At 42.0% G+C, this 22,046-nt stretch overlaps 1 protein-coding gene and 2 pseudogenes across 1 annotated transcript in view; 1 reads left to right on the forward strand and 2 right to left on the reverse strand.

Annotated features, from left to right (window-relative positions):
* LOC132125468 (uncharacterized) overlaps positions 1 to 22,046 on the reverse strand; it is a 1,183,551-nt gene that overhangs the window by 582,546 nt on the left and 578,959 nt on the right. The gene's annotated exons all lie outside the window — the stretch shown is intronic.
* The window catches only part of LOC132125471 (immunoglobulin kappa variable 3-15-like), a 444,765-nt pseudogene that overhangs the window by 48,224 nt on the left and 374,495 nt on the right, over positions 1 to 22,046 (forward strand).
* On the reverse strand, positions 9,551 to 19,331 carry LOC132124841 (NLR family CARD domain-containing protein 3-like; annotated as a pseudogene).

Below are 22,046 nucleotides of genomic sequence, written 5' to 3' on the forward strand. Positions count from 1 at the left end.
TTTTGCAGAGAAAATTCTAAATAACCGACTTCCTGTTTGGATTCGGATTTCGTACCAAGAGACTTTTTCGTAGATATTGGTGTGTTACATGTGTGTACCGATTTTTGTACATTTACGTGAAACATAGCTTGAGGCGCACTCCGTTGAAAGTGTATATGCACTCAGTTGAAAGTGTATAGGTGGAGCTATCGAGCCATTTTGCCACACCCAATGGAATTTTGGCCTTCAGATCTGTTCAGGCCAGGACCCTTATCACACATGTGAAGTTTGGGCAAGATCGGACATTTTATGCCTGAGTTATAACATCTTTTATTCCCATGGAGACACATCGAACTTCGTCACGGCGCCATGGACACGCCTTTTAACGAAAACTCAAGATCTTCACAACTAAACATCACACAGGTCTTTAGATTAGACTGACCACAAAAATAACATTGATGTCATAAAATTTCTAGGAGTAGTTTGTCGCAGTGTAAAATATTTCACTTCCTGTTGCCAATAGGTGGCGCTATGACTATAACTGAATATGGGCATGTAAATATGTTCAGGTCAGGAGTCGTATTAAACATGTGAAGTTTTGGGCAGATTGGCATTGTATGTCTGAGTTATAGCAACTTCCTTTTTCACGGCGAAACATCGAAATTTGTCAGGCCGCCATGGACACGCCCTTTAACGAAACCTCAAGTCCTTCGCAATTTAACATGACAAAGGCCGTTAGATTACGCATACCAACTTTGGTGTTGATCTGAATGAATCTCTAGGAGGAGTTCGTTAAAATACAACGCATGGAAATGACAAAAATGACACAAAATTTGCTCATAAAATTAAAAATAACCGACTTCCTGTTGGGTTTCGGATTTCGTACCAAGAGAATTTTTTGTAGGTATTGGTGTGTTACATGTGTGTACCGATTTTTGTACATGTACGGGAAACGGAGCTCGAGTCGCGCTATGTTGAAAGTGTATAGGTGGCGCTATCGAGCCATTTTGCCACACCCGATGGAATATTGGCCTACAGGTGTCTTCAGGCCAAGACTCTTATCACACATGTGAAGTTTGGGGAAGATCGGACATTTTATGCCTGAGTTATAACATCTTTTATTCCCATGGCGAGACATCGAACTTCGTCACGGTGCCATGGACACGCCTTTTAACGAAAACTCAAGATCTTCACAACTTAACATCGCACAGGCCTTTAGATTAGACTGACCACAAAAAAGACATTGATGTCATAAAATTTCTAGGAGTAGTTAGTCGCAGTGCAAAATATGTCACTTCCTGTTGCCAATAGGTGGCGCTATGACTATAACTGAATATGGGCATGTCAATCTGTTCAGGTTCGGAGTCTCATCAAACATGTGAAGTTTGGGGCAGATTGGACATTGTATGTCTGAGTTATAGCAACTTCATTTTTCATGGCGAATCATCGAAATTCGCCAGGCCGCCACAGACACGCCCTTCAACGAAAACTCAAGATCTTCGCAATTTAACATCGCAAAGGCCTTTAGATTAGGCATACCAAATTTGGTGTTGATTTGAAGAAATCTCTAGGAGGAGTTCGTTAAAATACAACACATGGAAATGACCAAAATTATAGAAAAAATTTGCTCATAATATTAAAAATAACCGACTTCCTGTTGGGTTTAGAATTTTGCTCCAAGAGTCTTTTTTGTAGGTATTGGTGTGTTACATATGTGTGCCAATTTTGGTGCATGTACGTGAAACACAGCTGGAAGGCTGTTGATTTTCTTAGTATAGGTGGCGCTGTCGAGCCATTTTGCCACACCCTCTTCTGAATCCTATATCAGACGAAAATTTTCACCAGGTTTGACGCGTGTGCAAAGTTTCATGACTTTTTGAGCACGTTTAAGCCCTCAAAAATGCGATTCATTCGGGAGAAGAAGAATAATAATAATAATAATAATAATAATTAAAGCTGCAAGCAGCGATGAACGGGCCCTCGCACCCGGGCTCACCGGCAGCGAGTGGCTTTAGTAAATAGGTGAACGGTGAGAAATATGCATTTAAACTCATAAATATAAGTGGAATATATTAATGTTTATTCCAAATATGTGCCAATCTTTCTGTTGCCAGCAGGTGGCGCTATCATTATAGTGGAAAATTGGCCTTCAGATGTGTTCAGGCCAGGACTCTTATCGAACATGCGGAGTCTGGGGAAGATCGAACATTTTATGCCTGAGTTACAACAACTTCTCTTGCTGTGGCGAGACATCAAATTTTGTCATGGCGCCATGGACACGCCCTTTAACATAAACTGAAGATCTCCGTACTTTAACATTGCACAGGCCTTTAGATTAGACTGACCACAAAAAAATACATTAATGTCAAAAGATTTCTAGGAGTAGTTTGTTGCAGCGTAAAACATGTCACTTCCTGTTGCCAGCAGGTGGCACTATGACTATAACTGAATATGGGCATGTAGATCTGTTAAGGGCAGAAGTCTTATCTAACATGTGAAGTTTGGGGCAGATTGGACATTGTATGTCTGAGTTACAGCAACTTCCTTTTTCATGGCGAAACATCGAAATTTGCCAGGCCGCCATGGACACGCCCTTTAACGAAACCTCAAGATCTTCGCAATTTAACATCGCAAAGGCCTTTAGATTTAACTGAACAAAAATGGTGTTGATCTGAATAAATCTCTAGGAGGAGTTTCATAAAGTACAACCCCTGAAAATGGCAAAAACAACGCCAATTTTTTAGAGAAAATTCTAAATAATCGACTTCCTGTTTGGATTCGGATTTCATACCAAGAGACTTTTTTGTAGGTATTGGTGTGTTACATGTGTGTACCGATTTTTGTACATGTACGTGAAACATAGCTTGAGGCGCACTCCGTTGAAAGTGTATATGCACTCAGTTGAAAGTGTATAGGTGGCGCTATCGAGCCATTTTGCCACACCCAATGGAATATTCGCCTTCAGATCTGTTCAGGCCAGGACCCTTATCACACATGTGAAGTTTGGGCAAGATCGGACATTTTATGCCTGAGTTATAACATCTTTTATTCCCATAGCGACACATCGAACTTCGTCACGGCGCCATGGACATGCCTTTTAACGAAAACTCAAGATCTTCACAACTAAACATCACACAGGTCTTTAGATTAGACTGACCACAAAAATAACATTGATGTCATAAAATTTCAAGGAGTAGTTTGTCGCAGCGTAAAATATGTCACTTCCTGTTGCCAGCAGGTGGCGCTATGACTATAACTGAATATGGGCATGTAGATCTGTTAAGGGCAGAAGTCTTATCTATAATGTGAAGTTTGGGGCATATTGGACATTGTATGTCTGAGTTACAGCAACTTCCTTTTTCATGGCGAAACATCAAAATTTGTCAGGCGCCATGGACACGCCCTTTAACGAAAACTCAAAATCTTCGCAATTTAACATCGCAAAGGCCTTTAGATTATTCATACCAACTTTGGTGTTGATCTGAATGAATCTCTAGGAGGAGTTCGTTAAAATACAACGCATGGAAATGACAAAAATGACACAAAATTTGCTCATAAAATTAAAAATAACCGACTTCCTGTTGGGTTTCGGATTTTGCTCCAAGAGACTTTTTTGTAGGTATTCGAGAGATACATGTGTATACTGATTTTCATACATGTACATGAAACGTAGCTCGAGGCGCACACTGTTGAAAGTGTATAGGTGGCGCTATCGAGCCATTTTGCCACACCCGATGGAATATTGGCCTACAGATGTGTTCAGGCCAGGACTCTTATCACACATGTGAAGTTTGGGGAAGATCGGACATTTTATGCCTGAGTTATAACATCTTTTATTCCCATGGCGAGACTTTGAATTTTGTCACGGCGCCATGGACACGCCCCTTAACGAAAACTCAAGATCTTCACAATTTAACATTGCACAGGCCTTTAGATTAGACTGACCATAAAAAAGACATTGATGTCAAAAAATTTCTAGGAGTAGTGTGTCGAAGTGTAAAATATGTCACTTCCTGTTGCCTATAGGTGGCGCTATGACTATAACTGAATATGGGCGTGTAGATATGTTCAGGTCAGGAGACTTATTAAACATGTGAAGTTTTGGGCACATTGGACATTGTATGTCTGAGTTATAGCAACTTAATTTTTCATGGCGAATCATCAAAATTCGCCAGGCCGCCACGGACACGCCCTTTAACGAAAACTCAAAATCTTCGCAATTTAATATCGCAAAGGCCTTTAGATTAGGCATACCAACTTTGGTGTTGATCTGAATGAATCTCTAGGAGGAGTTCGTTAAAATACAACGCATGGAAATGACAAAAATGACACAAAATTTGCTCATAAAATTAAAAATAACCGACTTCCTGTTGGGTTTCGGATTTTGCTCTAAGAGACTTTTTTTAGGTATTGGAGAGATACATGTGTATACCTATTTTCATAAATGTACGTGAAACGTAGCTCGAGGCGCACACCGTTGAACGTGTATAGGTGGCGCTGTCGAGCCATTTTGCCACTCCCACTTTTGAAACCCATATCAGACGTAAATTTTCGCCAGTTCAGAGGTGTGTGCAAAGTTTCATGACTTTTCGAGCATGTTTAGGCTCTCAAATATGCGATTCATCTTGGAGAATAATAATAATAATAATAATAATAATAATAATAATAATAATAATAATAATAATAATAATAATAATAATTAAAGCTGCAAGCAGCGATGAACGGGCCCTCGCACCCGGGCTCACCGCCAGCGAGAGGCTTTAGTAAATTGGCGAACGGCGAGATATATGCATTTAAAGTCGTAAATATAAGTGTAATATATCAAAATCATTTATATGTGCCAGTCTTCCTGTTGCCAGCAGGTGGTGCTATCACTATAATGGAATATTGGCCTTCAGATGTGTTCAGGGCTGCACTCTTATCGAACATGTGAAGTTTGGGGAAGATCAAACATTTTATGCCTGAGTTACAACAACTTCTCTTGCTGTGGCGAGACATCAAATTTTGTCATTTTTGCCATGGACACACTCTTTAACAAAAACTCAAGATCTCCACAATTTAACATTACACAGGCCTTTAGATTAGACTGACCACAAAAATACATTAATGTCAAAAAATCTCTAGGAGTAGTTTGTCTCAGTGTAAATATGTCACTTCCTGTTGCCAGCAGGTGGTGCTATGACTATAATTGAATATAGGCATGTAGATCTGTTAAGGGCAGAAGTCTTATCTAACATGCAAAGTTTGGGGCAGATTGGACATTGTATGTCTGAGTTACAGCAACTTCCTTTTTCATGGCGAAACATCGAAATTTGTCAGGCCGCCATGGACACTCCCTTTAACGAAATCTCAAGATCTTCCCAATTTAACATCGCAAAGGCCTTTAGATTTATCTGACCAAGTTTGATGCTGATCTGAATAAATCTCTAGAAGGAGTTCGTTAAAGTACAACCCCTGAAAATGGCAAAAACTACACCAATTTTGCAGAGAAAATTCTAAATAACTGACTTCCGGTTTGGATTCGGATTTCGTACCAAGAGACTTTTTCATAGATATTGGTGTGTTACATGTGTGTACCGATTTTTGTAAATGTACGTGAAACATAGCTTGAAGCGCACTCCGTTGAAAGTGTATATGCACTCTGTTGAAAGTGTATAGGTGGCGCTATCGAGCCATTTTGCCACACCCAATGGAATATTGGCCTTCAGATCTGTTCGGGCCAGGACCCTTATCACACATGTGAAGTTTGGACAAGATCGGACATTTTATGTCTGAGTTATAACATCTTTTATTCCCATGGCGACACATCAAACTTCGTCACGGCGCCATGGACACGCCTTTTAACAAAAACTCAAGATCTTCACAACTATACATCACACAGGTCTTTAGATTAGACTGACCACAAAAATGACATTGATGTCATAAAATTTCTAGGAGTAGTGAAGTGAAGTGACATTCAGCCAAGTATGGTGACCCATACTCAGAATTTGTGCTCTGCATTTAACCCATCCGAAATGCACACACACACAGAGCAGTGAACACACACACACACTGTGAGCATACACCCGGAGCAGTGGCAGCCATTTATGCTGCGGCGCCCGGGGAGCAGTTTGGGCTTCGATGCCTTGCTCAAGGGCACCTAAGTCGTGGTATTGAAAGTGGAGAGAGAACTGTACATGCACTCCCCCCACCCACAATTCCTGCCGGCCCGGGACTCGAACTCACAACCTTTCGATTGGGAGTCCGACTCTCTAACCATTAGGCCACGACTTCCCGAAAGTGAAGTGACATTCAGCCAAGTATGGTGACCCATACTCAGAATTTGTGCTCTGCATTTAACCCATCCGAAATGCACACACACAGAGCAGTGAACACACACACACACACACTGTGAGCACACACCCGGAGCAGTGGGCAGCCATTTATGCTACGGCGCCCGGGGAGCAGTTTGGGGTTCGATGCCTTGCTCAAGGGCACCTAAGTCGTAGTATTGAGGGTGGAGAGAGAACTGTACATTCACTCCCCCCACCCACAATTCCTGCCGGCCCGGGACTCGAACTCACAACCTTTCGATTGGGAGTCCGACTCTCTAACCATTAGGCCACGACTTCCCCGTAAGTAGTTTGTCGCAGTGTAAAATATTTCACTTCCTGTTGCCAATAGGTGGCGCTATGACTATAACTGAATATTGGCATGTAGATCTGTTCAGGTCAAGAGTCTTATCCAACATGTGAAGTTTGGGGCAGATTGGACATTTTATGTCTCAGTTACAGCAACTTCCTTTTTTATGGCGAAACATCGAAATTTGTCAGGCCGCCATGGACACGCCCTTTAACGAAACCTCAAGTCCTTCGCAATTTAACATCGCAAATGGCTTTAGATTACACTGACCAAGTTTGGTGTTCATCTGAATAAATCTCTAGGAGGAGTTTGTTAAAGTACAACCCCTGAAAATGGCAAAAACAACGCCAATTTTGCAGGGAAAGTTCAAAATAACCGACTTCCTGTTGGGATTAGGATTTCGTACCAAGACACTTTTTTGTAGGTACTGGTGTGTTACATGTGTGTATCGATTTTTGTACATGAACGTGAAACGGAGCTCGAGGCGTGCTATGTTGAAAGTCTATAGGTGGTGCTATCGAGCCATTTTGCCACACCCGATGGAATATTGGCCTACAGATGTGTTCAGGCCAGGACTCTTATCACACATGTGAAGTTTGGGGAAGATCGGACATTTTATGCCTGAGTTATAACATCTTTTATTCCCTTGGCGAGAAATCAAACTTCGTCACGGCGCCATGGACACGCCTTTTAACGAAAACTCAAGATCTTCACAACTTAACATCGTACCGGCCTTTAGATTAGATTGACCACAAAAAAGACATTGATGTCATAAAATTTCTAGGAGTAGTTAGTCGCAGTGTAAAATATGTCACTTCCTGTTGCCAATAGGTGGCGCTATGACTATTACTGAATATGGGCATGTCAATCTGTTCAGGTTCGGAGTCTCATACAACATGTGAAGTTTGGGGCAGATTGGACATTGTATGTCTGAGTTATAGCAACTTCATTTTTCATGGCGAATCATCGAAATTCGCCAGGCCGCCACGGACACGCCCTTTAACGAAAACTCAAAATCTTCGCAATTTAACATCGCAAAGGCCTTTAGATTAGGCATACCAACTTTGGTGTTGATCTGAATTAATCTCTAGGAGGAGTTCGTTAAAATACAACGCATGGAAATGACAAAAATGACACAAAATTTGCTCATAAAATTAAAAATAACCGACTTCCTGTTGGGTTTCGGATTTTGCTCCAAGAGACTTTTTTGTAGGTATTGGAGAGATACATGTGTATACCAGTTTTCATACATGTACGTGAAACGTAGCTCGAGGCGCACACCGTTGAACGTGTATAGGTGGCGCTGTTGAGCCATTTTGCCACACCCACTTCTGAAACCCATATCAGACGTAAATTTTCGCCAGTTCTGAGGTGTGTGCAAAGTTTCATGACTTTTCGAGCATGTTTAGGCTCTCAAAAATGCGATTCATCTTAGAGAAGAATAATAATAATAATAATAATAATAATAATAATAAACGGAGCAATTCCAAGAGGGTCCTTACACCATCGGTGCTCGGGCCCTAATAATAATAATAATAATAATAATAATAATAATAATAATAATAATAATAATAATAATAATAATAATAAACGGAGCAATTCCAAGAGGGTCCTCACACCATCGGTGCTCGGGCCCTAATAATAATAATAATAATAAACAAAGCAGATACAAGAGGGTCCTCGCACCTCGGTGCTCGGGCCCTAATAATAATAATAATAATAATAATAATAATAAACAAAGCAGATACAAGAGGGTCCTCGCACCTCGGTGCTCGGGCCCTAACTAGTTTGGTTGTCTGTGAGTAAAGTCCTCATAGAAATATTGAAATTAAATTTTTGTCATAATTCAACAATTGTCAGAGGAGCGTCTGACAAGGATCTGTTCTTTGTAAAGGGGAGCAATATATTGTGAAACTCCTCCTCAAACTGCACTGAATCTAACTGACAGTTCATTAATTAATGAACACACTGAAAGTACTTGATCTGAGTCGTGTCAGACTGCACTCTGTGGATAGAAAAGGGTTGAGTTGCTCAATATAAAAGTAACTATAAATACTCTACAGATTTACATTAAACACTGCAGATTTACAGTGAACACACTGCAGGAACAGTACATCCGGAGAAACTGGTTTGTTCGCTTTTGTCTCACATTAAGTTTTGAGAAAACAAGAGGATCTCAGTGACTCTTCATTTCAAAATTCCCCACACATTAAATTTGTCAACATAAAATCTTTTTTTCTGTCAGCCCAAATGCAGACAGAGGCAAATGGATTTCAGAAAGCAGAAGATAAAGTGATGGTAATAATCAGTAGAGTTTATTGAATAGCTTTCCTTGCTCAGTTAGACATCATCTGAACAACACAATTTCAACAAGTGTTATTATACCAAAACAAAAATTACTCCTTCACAACATCATCATGTGATAATAAATCCTTGAAACAGAGACTGTGTCTTTCACGTATCTACTTACTTGTGAAGGCAACACAGCACAACATACAGTTAGAATAAACAGTAACAGAATAACAACATAATGATTACAGTACATATATATTATATACATGTAGGAAGTAATATTGTAGAGATAAAGAAACAGCATGAATGAACGTACAATACAAATGTGTGTTTGCTCTCTTAAATATGCTCTATTATAGACCATTAATATCACATCTGTTAATAATTTCTGTAGTTACATCTATAATCAGCCTGTTGACCCTATCACTATCCCTTAACCTGTCCTTAACCTTACTAGCATTCCACATCAATAGCAGTAACAATATTTATATATATATATATATATATATATATATATATATATATATATATATATATATATATATATATATATATATATATATATATATATATATATATATATATAATAGTTACAGACATCTAATAGAAAGGGAGATTGAGTATACATAGTAGTTTAGCACAATCATGTAATTACTATTTCTGTAGTTAAATTCTTACATTATATTCTCCATAAATCAAATCTTCTAATAATCAGACATAGGACCATGAATTAGTCAGTTGTTTGACTGTTTTGTAATCTTACACAGTGACAGTGAAGAATTAAAAACCTTAAATCCAGCATAGAGGGGTTCAGTGAATGTGGTGTTGAATGTGTGTAAGAGTGTGAGTGTGTCAGAGACGCTGTAGAAGGACAGAGTGCCGGCCGGTCAGTCTAGATACACTCCTACTCTTTTAGTGGATGGTGAAGGGGCAGGGATGTTGTGGCTCTCATTGTTGTGCCAGAAAACAAATCCATCAACAGTGCAGAAGAGACACCAGGACTTGTCATTGTATCCAAACTTACCAAGAGTCACTTCCTTCCTGTCGATTGTTTTATAGGCCACTGCTACACGAGCCCAGCCGGTCCGCTCAACCTCCCAGTAATGACGTCCAGTTAGACTCTCTTGACACAGAACCTGAGGAATATATTTAAATCTGTCTGGATGATCAGGATACGGCTGCTGCTCATCCACATATTTCACCTCTCTGTTCTCAGACAGGATGAGTTGAGTGCTCGCTGTGTTTGGATCCAGTGTGAGATTACAGAAATCTGAATACAAGAATTTAGATGAAAACAGTTGTATAATTTTGTTTGTTTTCATAAAACATGCAAGAGTGTGCCAGACAAAGAACCTACATTTTTGCAGTCCTGGTTGGTTCCTGAAAGGCTCTCCATGGTCCAAACTATAATAACACACAAACATACAGACATAAAGTAATTGGAATAGTTATTCACACACAGTCCTTAAATGTTATGATCCCAGTTCGTTTGCATAGCATTTTCTCAATATATTTTGTAACAAAGCAGTTTACAGAGCTGTATGTCTCTGTGTTTTAGTATATTCAATCCATATTGAACAGGTTTACAGGAAATATGAGTTACAAGTTTTTTTTCGATAGTGTACTTTAGAGGTTGTACTAAATATAAGTAACTTTCAACTTCATGTGAACTAACTCTGATTAGAGTATTAGTAGACTGTCAGGTAAGGGCTGGTGTTAATAGAATAAACTGATGTTATAATAAGTTATTTATAGTCAGTGGATTGTCTGTTGGGGAACAGCAGATATTAAGCAGATGGTCTAATAATACTGTAATAATTGTTAGTTGACTTAAACTTGCAATTTTACTTTTACTCTTTTACTCTTGCTGAAAGACAGTATTTCTAAACTTGGGACTCCACATACTTGAGTATATTCAGTGAGCAGTTTTGATCGTTCAGTTTGTCAGAGAGGAGCTGGACTCCTGATTGTCCTGGGTGATTGTAGCTCAGATCCAGCTCTCTCAGGTGTGAAGGGTTTGAGCTCAAAACTGAAGACAGATAACTACAACCTTCCTCTGTCACCATACAGCCTGACAACCTACAAACACACATCAACAGATTACATCATCTGTGAAGCCCTTGACACTCAAATACCTCAGGAATCATTGTTGATCTCAGTTTTAAACCAGTATGCATGGATTTCTCATTTTATAAAATTATATGCACAATGCAGGAAACAATCAAATGCAACACAACATCTTGAAACAGGCTCTTTTAATCTAAATATTTTTAACTTGACAGCACATTGAAAACACAACTCTGAACTTTGGGAAGTGCTTTTTTTTTCTTTTAAATCGGGCATCAAGTCTTTAGGCAAACCACCTCGTCAGCTTGATTTCAAAGATTTAACTGGGCAGAGAGAGGGAACGTGTTGGGGGACAACTGATCTCAAAGACCTGTTGCCTTGACAAATCTTGAGAATTTATGAATGTGTGATGTTTTAAAGACCTCAGTATCTCCAGTTTACAGTTTTGGCTCTTCGGTCCTTCAGAGAGCAGCCTCACTCCTGAATCCTGCAAGTCATTGTTACTCAGGTCCAGCTCTCTAAGGACAGAGTTCGATGATTGTAGAGCAAATGTCACTATCTCACAATGTTGGTCAGTGAGATTACAGCCAGCAAGACTGAAACAGAACAGAACACAAAATAATCAAATTATTCACCTCATTCTACAATTAGCATTGTATCATATTTTTCATTTCTTTTAAACAGATCGGGACATTCTAAAAAATAAGCAAAACAATACCCTGCTGGAAAAAAAGAAAAAAAAAGCATATGCTGGTTAGGTATGTTTTTTAATGCATGGCTGCTGGTTTAAGCTGCTTCTTAGGTGTTCATGTGCTGGTTCTAAGCTGGTACTGAGAAGGAGCTAGTTGCTTAGGATCACTTTAGAACCAGCACATGGCCAGCTTAATCCAGCTCATACCAGTAGCAAGGCATTAAAACATACCTAACAAGCATATGTTGTTTTTTTCAACAGAGTAGAAAAGTATAATTACATTCAGAAAGGACTCTTCATTGTAAGACATGGGATAAACACTCACAGAGCTTTTCTGCAGTTGATCACTGCTGATATCAGTCTTCTTCTACCTTCATCTGATGTGTTGTATTTCTTGAGATCCAGCTCATCCAGCACTTCCTCTGACATCTGAAGCATGTAGGCGATTGCTGAGCAGTGAGTTGGAGAGAGTTTCTTCTCTGAATGTTTTTCTGATTTCACAAACTCCTGAATCTCTCTGGACAGAGTCTGATCCTTCACTTCCAGCAGACAGAGGAACAGATTGATGGCTCTTTCAGTGGAGACTGCTTGTCCATCTTTGATCTTCTCTTTAATATAAAGTGTGGTTTTACTGATGCTCGCTGAGCTGTTTTCTGTGTGTGTCAGCAGATCCCCTAAGAGTCTCTGATTGGACTCCAGTGAGATGCCCAGCAAGAACCGCAGGAACAGATCCAGGTGTCCATTTTACTTTCTAATGCTTTATCTACTACACCTTTATGCAAATTGTGCATTACATCCAAAACCTTCAGAGCTTTCATTTTACTGCTTAAGTAGCAATAAAACACATAGAAAGCAGCAAGAAACTCTTGAACGCTCAGATGAATGAAGCAGTAGACTTTCCTTTGATGAATCACAGATTCTTCCTTAAAGATCTCAGTGCAAATCTCAGAAATCACTGAGGGGTCAGTACCATCATGTTCCTTTATAGAACATCACATTACCCTTCATCAGCTGATTGAAAGCCACTTCAGCACATTTCACAATCACTTCTCTGACGGACTTCAGGAGTTTCTCTGGATCTCTTTCATCAGACTTTCTCTTAATCTGGATCAGCAGAAAGTGGATGTACATTTCAGTCAGAGTTTGAGGGATTTCTGCATTAAGATTTTCTTTCAGGAGGTTTTGAAGCACAGTGGATGAGATCCAGCAGAAGACGGGGATGTGGCAAATGATGTGAAGGCTTCTTGCTCTTCTGATGTGTGAGATTATTCTGCTGGCTTGATCCTGGTCAGTGATTCTCTTCCTGAAATATTCCTCTTTTTGAGGGTCATTAAATCCCTGAATTTCTGTCACACGGTTAATGTATTTGGATGGGATCTGATTGGTTGCTGCTGGTCTGGAGGTGATCCAGATGAGAACAGAGGGAAGCAGATCTCCTCTGATAAGGCTTGACATCAACACACCCACTGATGAAGATTCATTCACATCACAAACTTTCTCATCATCTGAGAACATCAGCGTGATTCTGCTTTCATCCAGACCATCTAGGACGAACACAACTTTACACTCCTTGTAAATCTTTGAGTCCAAATCTTGAAGTTCAGGATGAAAATCCAACAGAAGTCTGTGAAGACTGTACTGATGATGTTGAATCAAGTTCAGCTCTCGAAATGGAAACACAAACATGAAATCTACATCCTGATTGTCTTTTCCCTCGGCCCAGTCCAGAATGAACTTCTGCACAGAGACGGTTTTTCCAATTCCAGCGATGCCTTTAGTAAGAACAGTCTTGATTTTGTCTTTCTCTTCACATCCTGGTTCAGGTAATGGTTTAAAGATGTCATTACAGCTGATTGGGTTGGGTTGTGTTCTGGGTGTTTTCTCCATCTGTAAAATCTCATGTTCTTCATTAACTCCTTCTCTCTCTCCTTCTATGATGTAGAGCTGTGTGAAGACCCTGGCCAAGAGGGTTTCATTTCCTGTTAGTTTGTTTCCCTCAAATAAGTGTTCATACTTCTTCTTCATGCTGGTTTTCTGTTGGTCTTTGACTCTCTGCAGGACTGCTTCAAGTCTTTCCTGCCTGAGGTGGTTCTGATTGTGGGATGTATTTGTATCACTTTTCGCCACAGTGCTGAAATTAAAAGAAAGAACAGCCAAAATGGCAATTACAGTGATCACAATGGCTGTTGAAGGTTATCGGAAACATATAAGTGTGGATTGTATATGTTGCATATTTTTGAGAACATTTAGTGTTCATTAGGGTTTCTTAAATGAAACTGCAGTAAATCAGCAGCTAAATATGTATACTGACTCTGGGGCAGAGGTCCATTCATACAGTGCACAGTCACCCGAGGGACTCACAGAGAGTCCAGGACAGGAGGGGGGGGGGGCCCTCCGTCCCATATCTAGCAGCATCCGTAGATGCGGCAATATGACATCACACAGTCGAGGCAAGGCCTGACCAATGTGGCAATGCGGGTCTTACGCAATACTGCCCATATAACAGTCGGCAGCGCATAACGCTCGCGATCTCAGAGTTCCAATCAGGGCCCTGATTCGACTATACCGACAGCAGCCTCGCTTGCAAGGCGGGAACCTCCAGGTTATAGAACCTGATAAATGTAGACGGCGAGGCCCAACTTGCCACCATACATATATCCTGCAAGGAGATCCCACTAGACCACGCCCACGACGAGGCGACGCCCCTTGTGGAGTGTGCTCTGACGCCCAGTGGGCACTGAAGGCCCCTGGAAGTGTAAGTTAACGCCATGGCGTCAACTATCCATCTGGATAGAGTCTGTCTTGAAACAGCCATTCCTTTGGAACGTCCACTGAACGAGACAAACAGCTGCTCAGTCTGTCTAAAGAAAGAGGAGCGAGACACATAAGCTCTTAAAACCCTAACAGGGCAAAGAAGACTCGAGTCTCCCTCCTCTCCTGACACCGACAGGGCAGACAGGGCAATAACCTGAGCCCGAAACGGCGTGTTGAGGGATTTCGGCACATAACCGTGCCTAGGTTTGAGTATGACCCTTGAGTCATAAAGCGGGCAGCACGGCCATTTCCGTGGCAGCGCGTTTTTGTTCTTGGAAAAGAACGCAGGGCAGTGAGCATTTTCGTGGGACGCGAAGAGGTCCACCTCCGCCCTGCCAAATCTCTCCCACAACAGCCGGACTGTTTGTGGGTGTAGAGACCATTCGCCCGTAGGAACATTGCCTCTGGACAGCCTGTCTGGACCCAGATTCTGTAGCCCAGGCACATGCACTGCCCTCAGCGAATGCACGTTGCACTGAGCCCAAACCAGGAGGCGTTCCGCTAGCCTGTACAGGTTTCAGGACCCGAGACCGCCCTGGCGATTTATTTAGGACACCACAGACATGTTGTCCGAACGGACTAGGACGTGGTGATCCTTAATTTGGGGACAAAAGCGCATCAGCGCGTTCTCCACTGCCAGCATTTCTAGACAGTTGATATGATGGAGCTTTTCCCGTTCTGACCATAGGCCAAAGAACGGTCTGCCCTCGAGCAACGCTCCCCATCCCAAAGTGGAGGCGTCCGTCGACACCATCTTCACATTCGGGGAAGTCCCCAGGCTTACACCTGATCGGTACCAGCCGTTCGCTGTCCAAGGTGCCAGAGCTGTGACACAACTCTGATTGACCTTGAGATGCCGCCGGCCAGACGCCCACGCTCTGCACCCGCGTCTTCAGCCAGAACTGCAGGGGGCGCATGCGGAGCAGGCCCAGCTGCAGAGCCGGAGATGCTGAGGCCATGAGGCCCAGCATCTTCTGACAGTGTTTGAGCGACACGGTCGCGCCGCAGCGGAAAGAACTCGCTGCGCGCTGAATGTCCATCACGCGCTGTGGTGACAGCCGCGCCGTCATGGAACACGAGTTCAGAACTATACCCAGAATAACAGAATTGTCTGACTGGGGTTCAGCGAACTCTTCGCCCAATTGACACTGAGGCCGAGCTTCTCGATGTGATCGAGTAAAACGGCCCTGTGGTCCACGAGCTCCACTCGTGATTGGGCCAGGACCAGCCAGTCGTCCAAATAATCCAGCACTCGCATGCCTCTGAGTCTGAGAGGAGCGAGCGCTGCATCCATGCACCTCGTAAACATACGAGGAGCCACGGAGGACTGTAAACTGGTAAGCCTGGCCCTCGAAGGCGAATCTCAAATATCGCCTGTGGTTTGACGCTATCTGTATTTGAAAATACGCGTCCCTCAGATCTATTGACATGAACCAGTCCCCTCTGCGAATCTGCGCGAGGAGTTTCCTGGTCGTAAGCATTTTGAAAACTGCGTTTCATCAATGCCTTGTTCAGCTGTCTTAGATCCAGTATGTGCCTGAGACCCCCGTCTCTCTTGGGCACCAGAAAGTATCTGCTGTACAGCCCCCCCTCGCTTTGAGCTTGAGACACAGGCTCTACAGCCCCTTTGCTCAACAGTTTTGATATTTCGGCCCGAAGTATGTGTGCTACTTCTGTTTTGACCGTAGTTTCGACGCGCGCTGAAAAGCGCGGAGGGCGTCGAAAAAACTGTCGCCAGTAGCCTCTCTTTATAATGCCTAGTACCCAATCCAAAACCCCTGGAAGCGCTGACCATGCATCTGCATGAATGGCTAAGGGCTGGATGCGAAGGCTGATCACAGCGGGCAGATCGCTCCTCCTCGACCCCGTCCCGGCGCTTAACCGACTGGGGGAAGGCTGAGCAGGCCCCGTGGGACTCGATATGTCTGCGAGTAACTGTGGGCTGCATATGTGCACATTTACCACTTTTAACTCGCTGTCTGCCTGTGCAGAGCGTACGTGCACGGGCCTCGTTTTTACAGAAACCACGCGCCGTATGTGACATAGTGTATGTGGGCACTGGGGAGTGGGCACGTTTACTATGCGGCGCGCTCGACCGATCTGTGTCGATCTTATGTGCGCGAGCCCTGTGTGCAGGGCTGTGCTTACATGTGGAGATGGGCACTGAGGAGTGGGCATCGTCACTGCATTTATAGCACCATCGGCCGTGGCCGGACGAGCGTGCACGGGTTTTGTTTTTACAGAAACCACATGACGCGTGTGACATAGTAATTGTGGGCACTGAGGGGTGGGCACGCTTACTATGCAGTGTGCGCGATCAACTTGAGTCGCTTTTATGGGCGCAGGCCCTGTGTGCAGGGCTGTGCTTACATGTGGAGATGGGCACTGAGGAGTGGGCATCGTCACTACATTTAAAGCACCATCGGCCGTGGCCAGACGAATGTGCATGGGTTTCGTTTTTACAGAAACCACATGACGCGTGTGACATAGTGATTGTGGGCACTGAGGAGTGGGCACGTCTACTATGCTTTTATGGGCGCGAGCCCTGTGTGAAGGGCTGTGCTTATATGTGGAGATGGGCACTGAGCAGTGGGCATCATCACTACATTTATAGCACCATCGGCCGTGGCCGGGACACCAGAAATTACACCTTTTTCGGGAAATATCTGGGTAGCCGTGATAACGGTCTTTGTGTGCAGGCAAGCGGGCAACCGTACAGGCTTGCGCATTGCAAAAGACGCTGAAACAGTCACAATCTCTGGAACTGAGCGTCGCTATCGCCTGTTCCACCGGCAGAAGTGACTGGTAGTTCCTGTTTTTTAGCATCATCAGTGTGGAGAATGCTAGTGAGACAGACGAACGAGTTCGCGCTGAATATGGAGCGTTCCAAGCCTTCGCCACCTCTTCGTGAAGCTCAGGAAGAAATGAGGCGGGCTTTGAGAAGTACGCTCATCCGAAAGGGAAATACCATCCAGCCGGGAACGAGAGGGGGGGCGCTGGTGCAAACCACTCGCGGCCGAGACTCGTCGCGGCAACGCGAGCATTCGCCCCGGCTCCTTCTCGATGTCAGCTCGTCTGCTGGGCTTCTGAGCAGAAGGCGCGAGATCCTCGGAGCTCGCCCAGCCCTCACTGCCCGAAGCTAGCAGAGAGCGCGTGTCCTCTTCCCCCGACGCGGCCCTGAGATCGACTTCCTCGGACGACACGCCGGCAAACAGCGGGCGCTGCCCACCGGGAAGCGATGCAGGGGGGGGCCGGTGAAGCAGGGCGAACCGGCGAGCTCGGTTGAGCTGAAGACGGTTCCGGAATCCGCTGGAAGCGATGCTTTTACGGCGCCTCAGCGCAGCGGAGAATGCAGGCTCAGAGAAAAAAGGCCAGGCGAGTCCTCAGAGTCACCATGGCAACAGCTCGCAGTGGGGGCATCCGCCGTCAGCGAGCGCGAGCGCTGCATGATCTTCACCCAGGCAGGAGACACAGATGACGTACCGGTCTCCCTCGCTGAGTGGGGCGAACACACACACATAAAGAACAGCTGGATATAACAGAATTGAAAGGATATAGGCGCCAGATAGCGCAGCAGGAACGGTAGTGGAAGGCGGCGATGCCAGCAGCTTCAGAATGGCTCGTCCTGCTGATATGCTTTCTCAGACGGCGCTTGCTTCCTCCGTGATCCAGCGATGCGTGAGCTTCGCTGAAGAGATGAAAAATCAGGTGAGTCAGCCTTTTCGAGCTCCTTTTATAGGTTGGGCCACACCCGTTTCGGCGGGAAGTGGCAAGAAGGGCGCGAAGCGCCCTTATTGGTCTGATGTTGCATCAGCCCGCGCTCGATAGGCTGTGCAGTTGCCGCAGAACAAGCCAATGAGCGAACGAGCCATCTCGCCTATGGCTGTGTACTGCTGCAAATGCGCTTTACAAAAATACAAAATTAAGGATAATTTTTTGCTTCAGTATTTCGTGAAAAGAGACTTTTCCCGTAGCGTCTTAAGCTAAGACGCAGTACGAGAGAGCTCTCGTAAGAGAACTCAAAGAATCACGAACGTATACAAGTGGCAGGTTTATTAGAAAAAAATATAAACATTTAAAAAGGAAATTTAGGAGAATCAATAATTGTGGACGACTTATTACCATTGTGCAAATAATATGTAATCATGTAATCCATAAAAAAGTAACTGTAGTCTGATTACGTAATCCAGATAACATGTAATCCGTTACTACCCAGCTCTGTATATATATATATATATATATATATATACACACACACACACTGTATTATTGTATATTAAGATTCACATTTGTACAGACAAGCATTGTCAATCACTGATTTCCCCCCTTTTATTTAACTTTCAGTATTGTTATAATTATTAAATCTATTTGAATTATTATTCATTAATTATTATTATTGTATTTGTTTAATAACATATACTTATTGAATGGAACAACATTACATTGGCTATTCATTTTGGTAAGACACATTCAGTTTAATCTAAATACAAATAGAGATTCAGATAATTTGACACAGTACTGACAGACATCAGCCAATGCAAACAATCACTAGATTAAAGTTTGTAACTTCTCAGAAGTTCTGCAACTCATCAAAAACTGACTGAATATGTCAACAGATGCCAATATGGGTAATACACTGATCCAAAAAACCCAATAAATATGTATTATAGCGCTGTTCAGAATATGTTGGTGCAGTGTGAATAAGCCTACAGAAATCAAACCCATGATCTTGTCATTGTGAGAGCCATGCTCTACTGTCTGAGCTACAGAGATATAAATCACCTTCATAAAAAGATGCAAAAATGCTGATGCCATACCTGGAGTCACTGGAGGTGTCTTCATTCTCTAATTTCTCGTGGAAACTCATTTTGGAAACACTTTCCTCTTATTCTAAATTATATATATATATATATATATATATATATATATATATATATATATATATATATATATATATAAAATCACAATTTAATTAAATAATCTCATGGCAGATGTAAGCCCTTCTGTATTTTTCCTTTAAAGTAGCATGATTAAACATCTCTCACTGATTTCAAAATTCTGTATAAAAGATAAAGTTAACAAACAAAAAAATTAAATAAATAGACAAATACACAGTTAAATCCAGACTATTGTCAGTAGCTTTGGATACTCACCTGTTAAGCAGAATGTGCAGTTACGATAATGTTCTGCACAATGAGTTTTTACTCAAATCCACTCAATCCAGTGTATTCTGGGACAGCAGAAATAAAACTAACTAAAACAAAGCCCATAACTCAAACTCAAAATAACTCCTGGTAAACTCAAACTAAAACTAACTCAAGGTCAGTTTGTGTGAGGAACTGTCATACATCATTTGCAGTGTGGATTCACAGAAAATATGTAAATGTATAAATATTAGTTTAATTTTTTTTCATTCCTCACTGTTCATTCAGCTTTTAATGTTTGTGACAGTACAATTATGGATATTTACCTGCAGTAGATAAGCAGTATAGGTTTAGTAATAATGTCGTACCTGTGATACAAAAGAAATGCAGAACTCAGCACTACTTTTTTTGTACTGTAAGCTAAAACAAATATATTAAAAAATACAGATATTTTTAAAGTGCACATCATGACTTTTAACAAGCATCTCATATTCAGTCATTTATTCAAGAGAATCAACAATCATTGGTTTATTGATATTGTCTGATAAATAGTATAATTAGTAAAGTTTAAAGGTTTTAAATTATTCTGCCAACAAAACATCTTTAAATTCCCAATAACTTACCATCACAATTACCATTACCAACTTATTTCTACATATCTATGTGGTTACATAAAGAACAAGTTCTGAACTTACCGCACTGTGCTGCCACTTAGAATAAAACTCTCAAAATATTATCCTTTCTTTTACTTTCATTTAGTCTCCTGGTCAAAGGTGACTCTTCTCTTTCTTGTCTTGTTCTCCCTCTAGTGGTGCAGATCATCATCGCCATCATCATCATCATCTTCATCATCTCAGGTGAGTCTCAAAGCTGTTGTGTTGTTTGTAACTCAACACAGACAATATGAATGGAAATTAAACTAGTTTTCAGGATGTGTGTGCTGTGTAATACGGCAAATAAGGGATTTCTGTTTGTTTGTTTGTCAGCACTAATGAAAGTGTTCTGCTGAATCTTGACTCTCTTCTGCTCCTCATCCTCCTTCAGGAACTGATGAAGTGTCTCAAACGCCTCCATTTGTAATAATATATAATATATAATAATATAAGAACATATGGGTATTGTTTAAATATGTATGGACTCATCTGGTTTGTTTTTAGCAGCAGTTTCAGAGATTTGTTTGATGTCATTTCCAGATCCTGCTTCAGCACATTGACTTACACCTCCAGCTCCCCCTGCAGGAAACAAGATTGTATCTAAGGCTACGTTCACAATGCAGGCTGAAACGACCCAATTCCGATTTTTTTGCCCCTATGCGACCTGTATCTGATCTTTTCATGACAGTCTGAACGACACAGATCCTATCTTTTCAAATGTGACCCAGGCCACTTGGGTATGTGGTCCTGAATCCGATACGTATCCGATCTTTTGAAATGCGACCTCCGTCTGAACGGCCAGGCCACATGTATCTGACCCGTACGTCATTGATACGCTACAAACGTAATAATTCTGCGTTGAAGTAGGCGGGAACGAGAAGATAAACTGATGAATTCTGTATTAGTGAAGCCACTCACATCAGTATCCCACCACTCCTGGCTGCGATTCCGCACCCACACTTTTCTCTGTACCGACGTTGCTAACACTGCTCCACAAAACGCCATGGCCAAAAACCTTGCTCTCCTCCTTCTTTTTAATTTTCTTCTTAAAATGAGAAGATTGTAATTGTGCTGGCTCCGTTGGGAAAATAACTTTAATATTGCAAAAAGAGCTCCGCTGTTGACTACACTGTTGTTGACATCCATGTTTAACGTTAGCTACTTCTGCAAACAACGAGAGACGTCATTGAGCATTGAGTACTCTTCTGCGCATGCGGGTCATGTGAACGGCCTTGCAAAAAAAATCGAATTTTAAAAAAAAATCGGAATTGAGCATTAAGCCTTGCAGTGTGAACGTAGCCTAATTGGATACAAGTGTGTGATTAGTGAAGTGCTGTATAGTAAATGTAGTCCAATGTGATGTGCATCAGTTTGTGTAGTGAGAAAGTCAATATGATGAGCTGGTGACCTCTGGTGGTGTACAAATCGAAGTCCATGGACCGGATTCATGACAGTTTGTTAGAACAGCTGTTGGATTTCACAGTGTATAGTTACTCACAACTGATTGATAACATGCATGTTCTTAAAGATGAGTCTGAAAGTAGTTGTTTTTAAAGCTGCTTTAAATGACTGAACACACATAATATGAATGAAAATTCAACTTAACACAACAACAAAATACCAGTTCAACTTGCATACTACATAACCTTTTGTTTAGAAATAAGCCTACAGCCATAGGCCTAAACATGCTTTATTTTATGTTTACATTAAAAAGGAATAGTTCACAAAAAAAAAAAAAAACAATTCTTCATTTAATCAGAAGCTCATTTAAATAGGTAGCAGCTC

This window comes from Carassius carassius, chromosome 43, assembly GCF_963082965.1.
Source record: "Carassius carassius chromosome 43, fCarCar2.1, whole genome shotgun sequence".
Taxonomy (NCBI): domain Eukaryota; kingdom Metazoa; phylum Chordata; class Actinopteri; order Cypriniformes; family Cyprinidae; genus Carassius; species Carassius carassius.